This window comes from Theropithecus gelada, chromosome 5 (genome assembly GCF_003255815.1).
Source record: "Theropithecus gelada isolate Dixy chromosome 5, Tgel_1.0, whole genome shotgun sequence".
Lineage (NCBI taxonomy): Eukaryota > Metazoa > Chordata > Mammalia > Primates > Cercopithecidae > Theropithecus > Theropithecus gelada.
Genome location: NC_037672.1, coordinates 23,321,628 through 23,340,680, shown reverse-complemented (window position 1 = coordinate 23,340,680; position 19,053 = coordinate 23,321,628). Strand labels below are relative to the sequence as shown.

The window sequence follows — 19,053 nt, the reverse complement described above, 5'->3', positions numbered from 1 at the left end:
AGAAACACAAAACAAACCTTTCAGCCATCCAATTATTAAGACTGAAAGATTTGGTTCTAAAATACCATCTTGTGGGGAGAGAGAGAGACGGCATTATATCCGTTTACATTTTTATATCATATAATGGACTTCAGAGAATAGCTCCCTTTAAATAATTGTGACTCAAGGGGCCTGAGTTTTAGTGCAGAAGCTACAAAATCCATTTTCGTTTTAAACTGTTAAATCAACAGAACGCCAAACTAGAGCCTTTCTTCCTGCTGGGGCAGTATTGTCCCCTAAATCCACTTTCCAGTCCTCTCAGCCTAGCCTAGTTTGATGTAGCATTGACTTAGCTTAACTACAGCAACCGGCAAAAGGAAGTGGGTTTGCATTTGGGATGGGAGGAGGCAGGCACCGGTGTGTCTGTGCCTGCGTGGACACGAGCGCAGGGGGCTGGAGGGATCGCGAAAGAAAGAAAAGCAGGACGTAGCAACTATGTGAAAATAATTTTCCCGTGGCTGGAAGAGGGGTCTCTGCATGGAAAAGCAATTTTAGGAATTAAAAAAAAAAAAATCTTCAAACAGGATGGAAGGAAGGCTTGCCAGGAGGGTGCGGGACGCAGCGTAGGGGGGGGGCCTGTGTTTTTCCTCAAGCATTTTTCCGCTTCCCAGGCTCAGGGCGGCCCACTCCCCACCCATCCATCCACCTGCCCGCGGCCTCACCCGCGCCCCCTGCCGTCCCGGGGCGCGCATGGCTCGGCGGGGATGGCTAGGAGGTCGGAGAAGGCGGCGGGCCGGCCGCGGGCTGCAAAGGTCTGGCGGAGCGGGCTGATTTAGTGGCCGGGGCTGTAGTACAGGCTGTCCCCGGCAGCCGGCGGAGTCAGCGCGCCCACGTGACGGCCCCGGCTCTCCGGTGAGCTCCCCAAACAGACGCACACCCAGCCACACGCGCGCGCTCGCGCTCGCGCGCGCGCACACACACACACACCACACACATACACATACACGCACGCACCCCCGCGCGCACACGCCCGCCCGCCCGCTCGCGCTGCCTCTGCGCCTCCATCCCGGCTAGCTCATTATCTCGCCCTCTCGCTTCCCCTGCGGTCTCTCGCTCTGCGCGCACACACCTCACACACGCACACGCACACACACGCGCGCACACACGCAGCCGGCACAGGCGGCGGCGGCGGCTGCCCAAGTCAGGACGAACCTCTCTAGGTACCGTCTTGAGAAGGCGGCAGCGGCGGCGGCGGCGGCGGCGGCGGCAGCCCGAGCATCCCTCCTCTCCCGGAGAGGGAGCACCGCCGAGAGTTTCCGTTCCCTTTGCCATTCCCTTCCCCCTCCTTTTCTTTATTTTCGAGAGAATTTCTTCTTGGTTTATTGGTTTAATTTGATTTTTAAAATTTTGGGTTGCTTTTGTGTATGTGTGCTTTTATTTTTCTTTCCTCATTTTATTTGCATCCAGAGCATGGCGGGCTGCGGGCTGTCGGAAGACACCCTCTTCTCTTCCTTCTTTTACAACTACGGCTCCTCCTGGGAAACCCCTTCCAACCAGGTAAGGGGTGGCTCGGTGCCGGGCGGCGTCGCGCCCCTTGCCCCCTGCCGCGCGCTCACTTGGTACTCGGTGGGGAGGCAGAGGCTCGGGAGGGGGTGGGGAGGATGGGGGGCCAAGTGGGTCGCACTGTCTGGGTCAGCGCCAACCGGCGTGAGGAGGTAACCCCCTTCCCCCATCGCTAGCTTTCCAGTCTCCAGGTTCTGTCGCGTTCCTCCCGTGCCCAATCTGCCATCGACACCTTCCCCCACCACCTCCCAGCCCAGCGGGAACCCGAGAAAGAGGCAGGAGCCGGCGTGTTACCCCGAACAACTCCAGGCAGAACCAGGGAACTCGAGCGCAACCTTCCCCAAGTCGCCGCGGGCGCCGCGCCCCTGTGCGCCCGGCGCCTACCCGCCTTCCAGTTGCGCCGAGGGGCTGCAGAGCCACGAGCCCCCCGCGACGTGCTGTCCCCCCTCCACTCCCCTCGGGGCCCGAGCCGCCTCTTTCCCTAAAATGGCTGCAATCTCAAGTAGAGGCGTCCCCTGACCCGCGGAGGTGGGGAGGGGGGTGGGGTGCAGAGTGGAAGCTCCGCTCCTGACCCCGCGCCTCCCCCGGGGCGCACAAGCACCCCACAAACACACACACTTAACTTTGATGACTGTGCAATGCAGTCCGGCTGCATCGTGCCCTAGACGCTCCACGCCGCCGGCCTGTAGGTGTGCGTGTCGGTGTGACTCGGGGGGCCCAGGAAAACTGGGGGTAGACGCCGGAAGGGGGGCGTGGAAGGAAATGGGTGTCAGCGGGCCACTGGTAATCTGGAGAGACAGGCATGTGCTCAGGGGTCTAGGGGTGAAAAAGCTATTCTGGGAGCTGGAGCGAGAAATAGAGGAAAAATGCCTTTTAATTAAATAACTGTTGTAGTCTGCTGCCCCCACCGCTTGTTTGGTGAAAGTCTACAGGCATCTGTCATCTCCAAACTACACGGGGAAGTAGAGCTGGGGTCGAGGGAGGGGAGGCATGTGTGTACGTGTGTGCGCGTGTGTGTGTGTGCACGCGGGTGTGTGTCTGTGTGTGTGTGCGCGCGCGCTCGCGTGTCTGGGCTGGGGAAAGTTGGGGCCAGAGGCGCGGTGGAGAAGCAACGGTGAAAGGCATTAGCAACTCGGTGGGCGGTCCAGGGCGCCGGGGATTCCCGGGCCCCGCGGAGCGCGCACCGCGGGGGGAGCTGGCCCGCTAGGGGTGGGGGGTGTCGAGGAAAAGAGCTCCGTTCAGCCGGGCTCGCCTGGCCGCCGCGGCGCCTCTCCTCCGGATCCCGCCAGCCAGCCTTGGCCGCTTGCGGGGTTGCCCGCCGCGCTCGCCGGCGCTGGCGCGCTCCCTCCCGGGCCCGGGGCACAGCGCGTTCCTGAGAGCTCCGGGCAGAGAAGCCAAACCCTGAAAGCAAATAACCGAAAAATGTTCGTCGCCGCCCCCGCATCACCCCAAGTTTCCAAGAAACAAATCGCCAAACTACTAGCTGCCAGGTGAAGACCTCTCTCTCCGGCGTGTGCTTGCTCTCCAGAAAGCGCCGCGGCCATCCGAGTGAATAATACATTAGGGCTGCCGGGGAGCCTTGGAGAGGCTCTCGCCGCCGCGGCAGCAGCAGCGGGAGGCGGCGGCGAGCTCTGGACAGACCATCGGGCCGCCGCCGCGGGTGGGGGCGTCTGGGCGGCCCCTGGGAAGTACGCCGGCCGTTCGGGCGGGGCGGGAGGGCAGCCCAGGCGCGCGGAGTGAGGGTTCGCGGTGAGGCAGCGGCGAGACACGAGGCCTCGCTGCGAGCAGAAACTTGCAGGAGCTGCCGAGGTGGTCGGGCCGGCGCTGGAGTTGGGGGCCTGGAGAAGCAAGATCGGGGCCCGGAGGGTGCCCGGCTGCCCGTGGCCGGCGCCGGTGGCTTTCTTCAGGCTATCCCGCCCCGCCTGGCGGGCCCTGGGTGATCTCCACGCTTCCTCGCGCCCGCCCGGGATTGCCGAGAGCCAACGACCCCTTCAGCTCCGCAAACTCCAGCTCACCAGGAGCGGGCGTCCGCGTGCCTGCCTGCGTGCGTGTGTGTGTGTGTGTGTGTGTGTGTGTGTGTGCGCGCGCGCGCGTGTATGTCTGTCGATGAGTCAGAAACCAAGCCCTGCTCGTCTTTGAGGACTGAGGCGGGTACAAAAGGCTTGAACCACACACCCGGCATAAGCCCGGCCGGCATTCGGGCGTCCTCGGCAGTGCCGCGCCCCCCAGTCCTGGAGTCAGATGCGTTAGGACAAGTTTCCAGGCGCGTGCCTCCGACCTGCACCCGGGGCCGTGAAACTCAGGCACTTTGTATTCCTCCAAAGGAAGAGAGGAAGGAGACTTGGGTCTAAGGAAGCAGTGATACAGCTTTGCAGTGATGGGAGTTTTCGCAGCATTTTTAACGAGATAGAAACAAGTCATTTGAGAGCGTTTAAAAGCGAAGGGCTGCGTCTGGATTTCACAAGACAGGCAATCACGTGCAAACTCCTTGGAAACCAGAGGAGGTGGGAGAGAGGGACGGGGTGGGGGCAGGTTTGGAGTAAAGGAAAGAGAGAACCATTTGGGGGAGGGGGGCGTTTTAAAAAGAGGCAAACTACCGGCTTCTTCGGGTAAAGTTAGTTTAACTTGAGGTGGAAAAGCGTTTCCCCAAGAGGCAACATCTTTCTTCTAGAAGGGGATACTCATGTTGCTAAGAAAATCGAAAGAATTTCTGATAAAGCAGCCGGCTCTGCTCTATGGAGAATGATTGGGTCTCGGGCTGGTATTGGGTACTGTGCTACTCTTAGTGCAGGGAAATTGCATGGTGGGGAGAGGGGGATTATTTGAAGTATTGATTTCTTCTTCCAGTGGTGCGGTATGAACTTTAAGATAAAGTACAGAAACAAATGAGAGATGTACATCATTAGGGGAAAGTGCGTCAGATGCTACCGAAGCTTTAATCTCTGGTGGTAAATGCAGCCGGGGCAGTGAATCTTACCAGGATTTGCGGTTTCCAGCACAGCCACAATCTCCATTTTGGGGGATGAAGAGTACATGTGCATAAGGGACCTTACTGATCTCCAGTTTGCATTTTCAGCATTTGAGCATGGGCACATGATTGAGAAACATGCTCTTAACTGTTCCTAAGAAGAAAAAGGATACAAGAAAGGCGATACTTTAAATCTCATCTTGGACTCGGGCAGAACTGCTGTAGGAAGGCCTGGGCCAAATTTGAGAGAGTGAGACTTATTCATGATTTTACCCTGATTGCTGCCAAAATGCTTACATATCCTGCGTTTCCTAAAAATAGCAATGTTCTTCAAATATAATTTGTTTACTCTACCTCAATTAAAAATAAAATCCTTTTCCTAGTGTTACAAAGTGCTTATGAAGGTAAGGGTTGACTGTACTAAAAAAAAAAAATCAAGCTTTTTATTTCTAGATCAATATGATGTGCTCTCAACATCTAATACCATGTAAAAGGAGCCTTTTTGCAACATCAATAGCAGGCAGGCATGTCTCCCTAAGAAGCTCTTTTCCTGGAATCACAAGGCATTTTGATTACTTTCATTTTCACAAGACACATGATTATGACACCTCTCGTTATAAACAAGCAAGTAAAAAAAATAATGAAGTTGGAGGTTCTTGATATATAGACCTGGAAAATTGGAAACAACTAGGGCATTTATTCATTCCTGAAAAACAGAAACACACACAAACAACAAAAACCCAACCACAAATCATGACCGACCAGGTTTTCACTTGTTCTATGACATTTTATTCTTGAAGCTGGGGAGGGAGGGGTGATTTTTTTGGAGAGAGCCCAATGTGTATTAGAGCCGAAACTACATCTGTTACCATTTAAAAACTGGGAAATTCCATCCTATATCTGAGAGGACCATGTTGCAGATATTTTGCACCCACTTGCCAATGTGCAAAACATATCATAGCAAGTGTGTGTGTGCGGGGAGGAGCATCTGCTTAGGTGGAATTCATTTCTTCAATTAGAACGAAACCCCCAATTAAAGTGTATATGTGAAATGTCTCTGATTTGGCTCAGTGCAGCAGACAGCAGACCATTCTTTAATTTACAGTTTCACGCCTAGGGATGGCAGTAGTGCAAGCTTCCAAAACCGAGCTTTATCTTTTGATGTTGTGCTTTTCAACCTGTGATTCTCTCCTGTAGTTGTTTCAGCTTTCTGTCTCCATCAGAAAGCTGACTGTGGAGTGGTCATGATTGCTTGCAGTTTGGACCCAGGTCACCTTATTAGTTGTCACTATGTAAGCCCAAATCGAAGCAGGCCAGGTCTGTATGATATTGAATCAATCAATTGAAAGTGAAAAATGGAGCCAATTAGCTGACCGCTTGGGTGTCCATGAGGCCAGACATCTGACCTCACTCACCTGATTGACCAGCTTTTTGGTTACTAGGTAGCTTAACCTGAGGCTATGTAAAAGACATTACCACGAGGCTTGACCCTGCTTTTTTAACTTTTCTTTCTCTGCCCCCTCCCCCCACCATTTCCTCAGATTTTCCAGACTAGAAATATAAAATGGCATCCTCATAAGAGCACTATCTTCTCAGAGTAGGCAGTGACTGTTTTGAATTAGCCAGTACCCATAATGCTGTATACTCACTGTATCTTCTCCAGCAAGGGAGAAGTTTCAGTGCAGAATCATTAATGGATGTGGGTAAGTTGTTGAAATGTTGTGCTGACTGCCCTTTTTTTTTTTGGCTTGGCATTACTTCCATGAATATGGATAGCCAAAGCAGAAAGCAGCCCACTGAGGAACGCTTCTTTTCCATTCAGTCCAAGTACCATCAAGAATTCAGTGGTTTTTTTTTTTTCTTTCTTTCTGCACATTTCATAATTCTTAAAGTGGTGACAATGTTGGCATCCCCAGAGATAAGCCAAGACTTGGGAATGTCCTCCATTTATAAAGTTGTTAGACAGCCAATACCTCCAAGTTCAAAAAATATCAACTGGGCTTCTACACTTTTTCAACATTTTTATTTCCCTGAAGATGTAGTATGAACTGCAAAAGAGTTTTAAGTGCATTTCTACATTCTTACCTTAAAGAAATTTTAGAAATCCTGTAAATCCAGCTCACAGAACCTCAGCTTTCACATAACTCCAATTTTTCTGACTTTGGGTTTCTCCTGTGGGTATAGGAGAGGAAAGGAGTTTGTTGCAGGTCTTCCAATAAGGCTGGCTTACTTAATGCATCAGCTTGAAAACATTGTTTGCTTCCCTCCCTCCCTCCCTCCCTCCCTCCCTCCTTCCCTTCTTTCTTTCTTTCTTTCTTTCTTTCTTTCTTTCTTTCTTTCTTTCTTTCTTTCTTTCTTTCTTTCTTTCTTTTCTTTCTTTTTCTTTCTTTCTTTCTTTTTCTTTCTCTTTCTTTCTTTTTCTTTCTTCTTTCTATCTTTATTTCTCTCCTTTCTTTCTTTCTCTTTCTCTCTCTCTTTCTTTCTTTCTTTTTCTTTCTCCTTCCTTCCTTCTTCCCTCCCTCCCTCCCATCTTTCTTTCTTTCTCTTTCTTTCTTTTTCCTTCCTTCCTCCCTCCCTCCCTCCTTTCTTTCTCTCTCCCTTCCTTCCTTCCTTTCTTTTTCTTTCTTTCTTTTTCTTTCTTTCTTTTCTTTCTTTCTTTCTCTTTTCTCTTTCTTTCTTTCTCCTTCCTTCTTCCCTCCCTCCCATCTTTCTTTCTTTCTTTCTTTCTTTCTTTCTCTCTTTTCTCTCTTTCTTTCTCCTTCCTTCCTTCTTCTCTCCCTCCCTCCTGTCTGTCTGTCTGTCTGTCTTTCTTTCTTTCTTTCTTTCTTTCTTTCTTTCTTTCTTTCTCTCTTTTCTTTCTGTCTTTTCTTTCTTTCCTTTCTTTCTTTTTCTTTCTTTCTTTCTTCCTTCCTTCCTTCCTTCCTTCCTTTTTCCTTCCTTCCTTCCTCCTTCCCTCCCTCCCTCTCTCCTTTCTCTCTTTCTTTCTTTCTTTCTTTCTTTCTTTCTTTCTTTCTTTCTTTCTTTCTTTTTTTCTTTCTTTCTTTCTTTCTTTCTTTCTTTCTTTCTTTCTTTCTTTCTTTCTTTCTTTCTTTCTTTCTTTCTTTCTTTCCTTCCTCCCTTCTCTTCCTTTCCCTTCCTTCGTTTTTTTTTTGTTGTTTTGTTTTGTTTTTTAATTTTTTTGCTGGTGTGCAGTGGTGCAATCTTAGCTTACTGCAACCTCCACCTCCTGGGTACAACCGATTCTCCTGTCTCAGCCTCCTGAGTAGCTGGGACAACAGGCACACCTGGCTAATTTTTGTATTTTTAGTAGAGACGGAGTTTCACCATGTTGACCAGTCTGGTCTCGAACTCCTGATCTCAAGTGATTAGCCCGCCTCAGCCTCCCAAAGTGGTGGTGTTCGCTTTTCTTTGTAATTTATGTAAACCTTAAACTTGCCAATTAAAGAACAGCGACAATAACTACCATTTATCAATTCTTGTTCCATATACTTTATAAGTATTTGGCTCTTTTAATCTCCATAACAACATGTGAGGTAGGTACTTTTACTATTGATTCCCATTTTATAGATGAGGCAAACAAAGCACAGAGAATTAAGTGACTTGTGTAAGGTCTCAGCGCTAGTTAGGGAAAGCTGAGCTCTCCACCAGGCAGACTTATGCCAGCTTCTTCTTTTTCTCCCCATTGTACTCACTTTCTGCTACAACACAGAAGAAATTGTGTGGCCACATGTACATTTCTGGCAAGTTTGGCAATGGTGTCATTTATTTGCCAGCTTTGTGAAATAGTGAATATCTCCTTTGTTTGCCCAAGTTTGCCCACTTTCTTTTATATGTATATATATAACTTTCATATATATATAAAAAAAACCAGATAGAATTCTTTTTGATGAATGAGGTGAAGTTGTCTCTTTTGGTGGAATCAACCGTAACTACCTGATGCTTTTTGGACTAGATGTTTGAGTTGACCATTCTTTTTGGTTTGAATGGTGGATCTAGCCTGAGAGATAGACAGGGCCTTCTAAAACAGAATAATTATGGCTTAGTGGGGTACTCATTCCAAATGTACATGAATATCAATAAAATATTCGACAGAAGAAATGTAATTGTGAGATACACGAATAGAATAATTTTATGATCATTCAGATGTATCCAAACCCTATCATATATATAGTGAGGGATACACTGTCATGAGCTAATCCGCTGAAATTTACCTTTCTCATCATGGCCATGTTATAACAGGTATCTTCTCTACTGAATCATGCACCTAACATTTATGTCCATCAAGAACTAATGCCTTTCAGTGGTTCAGCCCTTGTTTTGTGATCTTCCAAAATACAGTTGTGGGAAGGGGAGGGAAAACATGAAATGTCAGTAGTTACAGCAAGACAGTCTCTACGAAGAGGGCGAGGAGTTTCTCGCTGCTTTCATGTTCCTGTGGCCCTAGCGGAAATGTAAAAGTGCAAGGCTTGCATTGGAATGAGAATGGGGTCACCTACCCCTTGTATTCATCATCAAGGAAGCAGAACTTCCTTCCAGAGAGACCATAGGAAATCAATGATCACACTTTGCCAGCAAAGAGGTAAATGTGTACAGCAGACGGCATTAAATAAAAGGGCAGCAGAAAAGTGATTTACTCTAGAAGGCAGTGTGACTTTTAGGTCCTTTCGAAAAATTCACATTTTTGATATAATAATTATATTAAAATGTTTCTTTCTTTTGGATTCTATGTTTTAATAAAAGAAGAAAGGAGAAAATGCCATTAGGTGGTATTACATTATTTTCACATGAAGATCGTTATTTCAACAAAGCAGTGCCTAGAATACGGTACCAGATCCACCCCCACCCTTTTTGTGTGTGTTAATAAGGATTGACTATATTTATTGAAAGTTACTGATTTTGCCAGAGCACGATTTTTTCGCACCTGTAATCCCAGCTACTCAGGAGACTGCAGCAGGAGGATTCCTTGAGTCCGGGAGTTTGGGACCAGCTTGAGCAACACAGGGAGACCCCCGTCTCTAAAGAACAATAAAAATAAATTAACCAGGTGTGATGACGTGTGCCTATAATCGTAGCTACTGACCCCATCTTTAAAAAAAGTTACTGGGTTTATGTGCATGTATGCATTTGTTCGGTGTAGTGGCTGAAACAGAGGGGAAGCTTGCTATCGGGGAAGGCTCACCTTGACCAGAAGAGGTTACAGTGGGGTCTTCATACAGGAGAAACGTGCAGTGGAGAGGAGGAGGGAAGTGGGTGGGGGAGGAGATGGTTGATGCAAAGGGAAATGCAGATGTGGAAACTTAATGGAATGTGGAAAAGCAGATGTGTAGTTCTAGTCTGCTTCTCCTCTGTAGTGTACACTTCTGATTGCTTTGTGAGCATGTCTTCCGTAGATTTCAGATAGAGAGCTGCAGGTAATAGTGAGAAGCCCAGTGAACGTCTGGCTTCTATGTGGAAGAAGACAAGACATCCATGTAATCTCTTGCCTGAAAGAGTATTAGAAAGTGTGTTGGTTGTGTAATAACAAAACAAAACAAGCAAAAATGATGCAAAGAAAAAGAAAAATCTAACCAACAACCCCTACACATTCTGCTCCAATTTATTATTTCCAGTAGCAGTTTAGTCCCTAATGTTAACAATGAGTGATTATGATTCTGTAGTTTCGTTTACAGCATAAATTAGCATTTTGTTTTCTGTTACAGCTTTTGAATGAGGAATTATAATGTATAATTTGCTGAAAATAGATGTTATCATCTCTTAGGATGAGAATAACCACATAAACTTGAACAAATGATAAAAATGGAATCAATTACATTTCAAATGGAAGTAGTTTACAAACCTCCAAATACAAAGTGGCAGTAGTAGCTGGTTATTGTAACAAATAATTAGTTTTTTTAAACAACATTTATTGAATTCCACTGACAATTTGGTAATTGTTCACAGTTGGCTGTAGGCCTCCCTCTCCTAAAATGAAATGTGGCATGGAACAACTGCATTTTATAAACTGTAGTTTGCCTCATTATTTAATGTTGCAACCAGAATGTATATTTATGTGCATATATAACTTCTTCTGAGTAATAGGGAAATATCAAATTGAATAAAACAATGTCACCAAGCCTAGGTGACAGGTAAACACCCAAGGGCTGGTGATTGAGAGTACTGTCAGGTTCCAAAGAAAGAAAAGAAGCAAACAGTCAAAATGGATATGCGTGCATGTACGTTGAAGGGGAAAATATTTTAAATGTTCTATCAAATAGGCAGATCATATTTTTATTTCAGCAGGAATTGACTTTTTTTTTTTACCCACTCCCTTTGCCCTCCTTTCCGTAAAGCTTTCTGTCTTGTGCTGTCACGTTTATTTGGAAGTCTTGCCTCCCATTCTACTGAGGAAGCTGATTTTGGAAAAGAACTACACCCTCTTCAGTTCTAGAAACTCATCCTGCCCAGCCTGTGGTGGACAGACAGAGCGTATGTGTTGGATAAATGGCTGAAATGTCAGAAAATAACTTTTATACCAACACATGCATCACTTTATTTATCATTCTTTGTTCCATCTCTTAGGATGATGATAGCAATTCCGCAATGTCATTTTTGAAAATGGGAATTTAATGTCCCCAGGGAAAAAACATGATTGGGTTACCATAGGCTAGCTAAACCTCTTAATTTTTCAAAAGAAAAAATTATGAAGGATATACTTACATGAACAAATCCAGAAGCAGTAAAAAAAGGAAAAGTGGGAATCTGAAGAGTTTTTACTTTTTATTATTTTTGGTAACTGCTCCATGCCGAGTGGATCATTTAATTTTGATTATTTCTAAATGATTAATCCATTTCTTTAAAGTTAATATGCAAAGAAATATGTTCAACGTCACTTTATTTTTAGATCCCACGATTTAGTCCTGAAACAAATCAGTGATGCATTATAAACACATAAGAATGTATCTAATGACGGGAGTCAGGCTGAACAGATGCTAAAAAAGATGCTTCGTGTGAAGTCAAGGGAGCTGCAGGAGGGAATGGAAAAAAATCTCTAGAAGTTGGCGGGCTTGTGAGGTGAACACTATGGAGACTTTTCACCTGCTAAGTATGTGCTTATGCAGTGCAGAAGGGACTCTGCTCCTGGGTGAAGGTGGAGGGGGTGACATCCATCCCCTTGCAATGGTTGTGAGGATTAAATGAGACCTTGGACCTGAAAGACTTTTGTTACTGACTTAATAAAGGGCTGAGTCAATGTTAGCTCTCACCAGTCATTCCTCAAATATTTATGGAGTTCTACTGATGTGACAGCTGAGCAGACAGCCCGGTACAAAGTAGATTCTCAGTAAATTATATTGAGTCCATCATAATAGAATCCATTTATAGAACACTTACTGTAACATTCCAGAGACATTTTAAAGTGCTTTACATGGATTCACTCATTTAGTCATCAAATTACCCTATGGGCACTATTATTAGTATTCCATGAGGAAACTGAGGCACAGAGAGGTGAAGTAACGTAGCCAAGGTCACGCAGCTAGTAAGTGGTAGAGCCAGGATTTATATGAAGCATGTCTGGTTTCCGAGGCCGTGTTTTAACTATCCTGTTAGGCTGCATTCAGATGGATGAACTGATGGAGGAGTGGAGAGAGGAGCATCAAGGACAAATAAAACATGCTGGCCGGGCACGGTGGCTCACACCTGTAATCCCAGCACTTTAAGAGGCTGAGGCAGGTGGATAACCTGAGGTTAGGAGTTTGAGACCAGCCTGACCAACGAGGTGAAACCCTGTCTCTACTAAATATATTTTTTATGTGTGTGTGTGTGTGTGTGTGTGTATATGTGTGTATATATAAATACTAGCTGGGGGTGGTGGTGTGCAGCTGTAGTCCCAGCTACTCGGGAGGCTGAGACAGGAGAATTGCTTGAACCAGGGAGACGGAGGTTGCAGTGAGCCGAGATCATGCCACTGCACTCCAGCCTGTGCGACAGAGCGAGACTCCATCTTAAAAACAAACAAACAACATGCTGCTCTGCATGTATAAAACTGAAAGAAAAAGAAAAAAATGGATACGCATTTCAAGCGGCCTCCCACCTGGATGCAGAGAAGATAGAAAACAGTTAGTGCTTTAGGGAGGAGGTACCCGTGCAGTGGTCATTTGGAGAAGGGAGAGTTTACTTTTGGCTGGAAAAATCACAGAAAGTTTCAACAAGGCAGCGACATTTATTCTGGGCTTTAAGAAATGGAGAGAATCTGGGCAGATGAGAATGGGGGATGAGAGTGGGGACATTTGAGGCAGAAGGAAAGTGTAAAAGGAATTAGTCAAGGAATACCTGCCAAGGTTTTTTTAAAAAATTGTGTTAAATTTTTTTCATTCAATGAAATTTATTGAGCACCTACAATGTGCTTGCCCTAACCCCTAAGAGAGCTTTCATTTAGTAAGAGAGACATAAAAGTCACACACACACAAACACACACACACACACACACACACACACGATGGAGACATAGACAGATGATATGTGCATATGTATGAATAGATATACACAAAATAGTACAGCTCTGTCCATCCATATACACATCATCATCACCCTCTCTTTCTCTGTCTCTCCCTCTTTCTTTCTCTCTCTTTTTCCGTTCCTATCATCTAGCTATCATTATCTCTTTTAAACTGTGTCAAGTACCAAGAAGGAGAAATAATGTGCCTAGAAAGAAAAACAGGTGAAAGGAGGCTTTCCTGCTAATTGTTTTGACTTCAGAAATTTAGAAGTAGGAACTCTTCTCCGGTTGTTCTGTCACAAACAAGAAAGCTTTCAAACTTGGTTGAAAATAGTTAAGATCTTTGCATCATTTTAAATCTGCCCTAGGCAGGCCACTGTGGCTCATGCCTGTAATCCTAGCGTTTGGGAGGCCGAGGCAGAGGGATTTCTTGAGGCCAGGAGTTTGAGACCAGCTTGGGCAACATAGCAAGACCTATCTCTACAGAAAATAAAAACATTTAGCCAGGTGCGATGACATGCATCTGTAGCCTCAGCTACTAGGAGGCTGAGGCGGGAGGATGGCTTGAGTCCAGCAGTTCTAGGATGCAGTGAGCTAGGATTACACGACTGCATTCCAGCCCGGACGATAGAGTGAGACCCAGTTTCTAAAAAAATTAAAATCTGTTCTGTTGATAATGTCAAAAGAACAGTTTAATTAGTAAATCAAAGATGAAGTTTTATTTTGGATTTATTGTACTTCAATAGATTACCAAACTTTTTGTGGATTAAAATTAGTCATTTGAGCTAGAGAGTGAAATAGCATCAGAAGTTGACGACACACTGTGAGGCCCAGGCAGCAGCGCTAATGAAATCCTTTAGGTCTTTCTTTGTGTGATGTCAAACTAAGAGGGTTACATAGCTTTGATGAAAGAGCCAAACAAATGGTAAAAGCAAATGGAATCATCTTTACCATGTTTATCAAAGCCTTGTTTCAGAAAATAAGACTTATTGCTAATTGATTTTTTGACCCCGATGGTAACAGTTTCATGAGAAAGAAGTTAAAAATTATTTCTCCCAATTAAACTAGTCCTAGAGAACCAGCTGCTGAAAAACAATGGTTGCTTCTTTGTTTACTGTATTAACATAAATACTGGTTTATTTTCTCAAAATTTTGGCCATATTCATTCTTTTACTGCGCTAGTATAGTCAAGTATGATGATGTTGGGGAGTGTTTGTTAATGGTAAAGTGTCCTCTTAGTCGTTACTATCGTGGAAGAGCAGTTTGCCTGCTGATAAAAGAAGCCATTAGCATTGAATAGAGACACAGAATAAAGTAGATGTTAAATAAATATACATTAGATTCACTTAGGTAGTTACATTAAAATACTTGTTTACAATGATATTAAACATTTGCACTGTGGCACCTTACCCCAGGAATAATGACTACATCTACATTAAATCTCTTTGCATCCTGTGTAACCAATTCTGTCAAGTGATCTCTCTAAACATCCCAAAGCTTTGACTGAGATCATTTCAGGCTATTGAGTCTTCCTCAGCGTCACTTAGTTGTTTAAATAAAGTAACTAGAGAATGTTCTATAATATGTCAGTCTTTAAAAATACACAAATATCTCTCATTTCCAGAGAGTTTTGGAAAACTACCTCATCTTATATTTGGGCATTTACAATATTTAAGAAGGCTTTGGGGAAAGCACTGCTTGAATGCTAATTGTTGTTATTAGTTATTTTATGCCTATTGTATTGAAAGTAAATAGCTACAGTTTGTTGTTGTTGTTGTTTGTTTATTTTTAGACAGAGTCTCGCTCTATTGCTCATGCTGGATTTCAGCGGTGCAATCTTGGCTTACTGCAGATTCTGTCTCTTGGGGCTCAAGTAAGCCTCCCACCTCAGCCTGCCGAGGAGCTTGGACTACAGGTGTGCGACACCATGCCTGGCTAATTTTTGTATTTTTTGTAGAGGTAGGATTTCACTGTGTTTCCCAGGGTGGTCTCGAACTCCTGAGCTCAAGCTATTGCCAGCCTCAGTCTCCCAAAGTGCTGGGATTATAGGAGTGAGCCACTGCACCTGGCCCAGTTTTTTTTTTTCTTAATCGATTTCTAATTACTTTGAGTTTTTTTTCCCATTATTTACACCATCCATAACATTAAATCAGTGTAGGAAATGAAATAGGTGCTAACTAAAATCTTTATTAATCATGTGACTAGAGAAATAATCTTTAACTCATTCTTGGAATTTAAAGACATCAGCCCCTAATAGCCATGTGATTATTAGCAGAAAAAAAAAAAAAAAGGGTCAGAAGTTAGATGGGCAGAGCCATGTCCTTTAAGCTCCTCCCCTAAAGGCCTTTTTGCTTAAAAGGGAGTTTCCCCTTGAAATCAGGATATTTTCACATATAGGGAATATTGTCTTCGTTTATATTTTACTTTTTAACTAAAAAAATTTTAACTTGAATTTTTAGAGCATTATTTTTGCAAATAATATACCCAGGAAACTGATAAAAGCATATTATTAGTTTTCTTATTGTAGATGTGGTATGTTTTGTTTTGGATTTTTTTCTTAGAAAAGTTTGAAAAAAGAAGAAAAATCGAATCAAAACCATACATAATCTAAATATCTAGAGATAATCACAGATATTTTGATTTATATCTTTCCTGTCTTTTTTCTAGGCTTACACATTTCATGTTTAAATTGGTATCACATGTAAATATTTGTGTAATGTTATTTTAATATAATAAATCATAACTGACCTGCTATATAATATTTCATATGACTATATATTTTTTTGTGGCCCTGTAGTATCTCATTGTATGTTAATAGAACCATTTATTTAACCATCCTGTGTCATTGGGTATTTAGGTTGTCACCAATTATGGCTAAACCAGGTACATATCTATGAGTATTTCTTTAGGGTAATACCCAGTGGTAGAGCTACTGGGTTAAAGGGCATACAAATGTAATTGCCTCTCTGAAAAGATGCACCAGCTTATGCTCCTGACAGGTACATGTAAGGGTACCAGATGGAGAATATTATAAAATAAATCCTCATATTACAGTATTTTCCTTTTCTTTTGAGACAGGGTCTCGCTCTGTCACAAAGGATGGAGTGCAGTGGCACGATCTTGGCTCACTGCAACCTCTGCCTCCTGGGCTAAAGCCATCCTCCCACCTCAGCCTCCTAAGTAGCTGGAACTACAGGCATGTACCACCACACTCAGCTACTTTTTTTTGTAGAGATGGGGTTTCGCCATGTTCCCCAGGCTGCTCTTAAACTCCTGAGGTCAAGAAATCCACCTGCCTCAGCTTCCAGTAGTGCTGGGATTACAGATGTGAGCCACTATGCCCAGCTCAGTATTTTCTTTGTCCATTTGAAAACCCCAAAATAACCCTTTTTAACAGCCATGTATATTAGTCAAGAGGCCATGCTTACAACTCTGATGACCTTCCTTCATCTTTAGTTTTTGTAAATTCTTTTGGTTCTAGTAAGAACCAAATGTTGGTCAAGGGATCCAAGCAAATAGTTTACATCAAGAGTTTAACTCCAGTTATCAGAGCATTTTTACTTTCCTTCCAGGGTATAATATATCTGCAAATACCTACTGGCTTATGTTCTGTTGAGATCTACAGAGAAAAATCTTTCTTGTTCTATTTACTGAACTACCTAACTTCAAAACAAGGAATAAACCTGGACTCCAAAAAGTATCTCAGCCGGGCACGTTGGCTCACGCCTGTAATCCCAGCACTTTGGGAGGCCGAGGCGGGTGGATCACAAGGTTGGGAGATGGAGACCATCCTGGCTAACATGGTGAAACCCCGTCTCTACTAAAAATTAAAAAAAAAAAAAAAAAAAATTAGCCGGGCGTGGTGGTGGGCACCTGTAGTCCCAGCTACTTGGGAGGCTGAGGCAAGAGAATGGTGTGAACCTGGGAGCGGAGGTTGCAGTGAGCCAAGATCAGGCCACTGCACTGCAGCCTGGGCGACAGAGAAAGACTGTCTCAAACAAAACAAAACAAAACAAAACAAAAACAACAAACAAAAAACAAAATAAAACAAAACCAACCAACCAAACCAAACCAAACAAAACAGTATCTCTTGTTATCCCTGAGGTAATTCCAAGAGAAGAGGAATGTTGACTATATCCTACTGCATCGTTACTGTCAGTCTGGTTGGACCCAGGCTTGAAATCTTAAAGATATTTGTGAAAAATAAAGCTTGTATTCAAGATGAAATATTAAGCCCCACAGCGAAGGTCATTCTCATTCTCTCTGGCTTGCCCCTCTTTCTTTCTCATTTGACTGTCTCATAACTTTTTTCAACGTTTTTGGACCCCTGGTTCATTAAAAATAAACTCTGCCTCCCACATCTGATTTTTCCTCAAAAAGTGCATTCTGGAGAGGGCAGGGGCCTCAAAGGAGCTCTGGTCACTATTGCTTCCAAAACATTCCTTTGCCATCATCCTGTGAAACTGTATGATCCCATACCTCCCAGTGAAATTCCCATGGACCATATTCTACCCTTCTTCCTGGCTGTCTTATTGTATCCCTGTTACTTCCCCTGGTCGCATGAGGGCTGAGTCCCTTGGCTCACGTCCTCTTTGCTATCTGAACTGCCACCATCAGGGTAGTCTGCAGCATCTGCGTGTGGAGGATATATCCAGTGACTTAGCTTCAGAGTTGCAAGACCTCATCCCCACCATGCTTTGCCAGCTTAATCACATTGCCCACACTCTGACCTTGTCTTCTGTAATGTCTCTGCTTCCAGAACATTAAACTCCAGCGTAACCATATCTGGTTATACCCTCATAGCCTCTCTGCTTGCTCCCCTACTCATTTATTTCCAAGGTCATTGGTTCCTCTACTACTCTCCCGTTTTCCCAGTTCATTAACCATGCTTTTCCCCTGACTCCTTTTAGCCAGCTGAGAGATCCCATGATATATTATGTTAACCACTGTCTTGCTAAAACCTCAAAGCTCTTAATCTCTCACCCTTCTATATCTGTCCACAAAAACACTAGTCTTGGATTGGTGCAACCAACTGTTATGTTTGCTTCTGCATGCAAGCTATTTCCTGCTGTTGGAAAAAACCAGCCATGCCAAAGAATGCCAGTATGATTTTATTATCCTCAACTTCAGTGTCATCTAGCAAATATTGTATGAAATACCAAGCTCACTCACTGTTCACACCTGCAGCTCTGAACGTTTCCCACTGTCCTCTACTCCCCTGCCCACCAATGGGCTTCCTTCCAGGTAAGGATTCGTGGTCACCCAGTGCGAATTCCCTCAACCTCTTGTCTCATATCTAGAAATCTCTTGTCTTTCCACCCCTAGCTTTTCCTCCACCTGTGCTGTGGATATCATTCCTTGCCATTCTCTCCAGGACTTCAATCCATCAGTTACAGCTTTATGACTCAATAAAGTTAGGAATAAATGTGCCGAAATCTCTCCCATCTTGAAAAATTCCCCCATCAACCTTTCACTTCCCTTTAGGGGTTATTTGTGTCTTTTTTCCCTTTGTTGCATGGTGTGAAAGGCCCAACTAATGCTGAGGACTATACCTTTTAATGGCATTAATCAGCATGTGTGTGACATTGACTGCCACCAGTAGTTCACAGATTCTTTGAGCAAAGAGGCAGATAGTGTCTAAAGCAACCTATCTGCCAAGCTCAGCTAGATAATTATCTTAGTTCATTTTGTGTTGCTGTAACAGAATACCACAGACTGGGTAATTTATAAAAAGCAGAGATTTATTTGTTACAGTTCTGGAGGTTGGTAAGTCCAAGAGCATGGTGCTGGTGTTTGGTGAGGGCCTTCGTGTTACATCATCTCATGGCAGAAGGTAGAAGGGCAGGAACACATGACAGCAAGAGGGCAAGAGGAGGCTGAACTCCCTCTTATAATAAGCTCACTCTTGGAACAACTAGCTGACTCTGGAGATAATGACATTAATCCATTCATGAGAGCAGGGCCTTCATTACATAATTACCTCTTAAACTCTCAACACTGTTGCATTGGGGATTAAGTTTCTGACATGTGAACTTTGGCAGACACATTCAGACCATAGTAGTTATACTCA

At 44.3% G+C, this 19,053-nt stretch overlaps 1 protein-coding gene across 5 annotated transcripts in view; it reads left to right on the top strand.

Annotated features, from left to right (window-relative positions):
* Positions 1–1,081: 1,081 nt before the first annotated feature.
* PPARGC1A (PPARG coactivator 1 alpha) overlaps positions 1,082–19,053 on the top strand; it is a 686,617-nt gene continuing 668,645 nt past the window's right edge. For all 5 annotated transcript variants that reach the window (XM_025385683.1, XM_025385681.1, XM_025385685.1 and 2 more), the window contains exon 1: positions 1,082–1,536. The gene's annotated coding sequence lies outside the window, so the exon portion shown is untranslated. The remainder of the gene's footprint in view (positions 1,537–19,053) is intronic.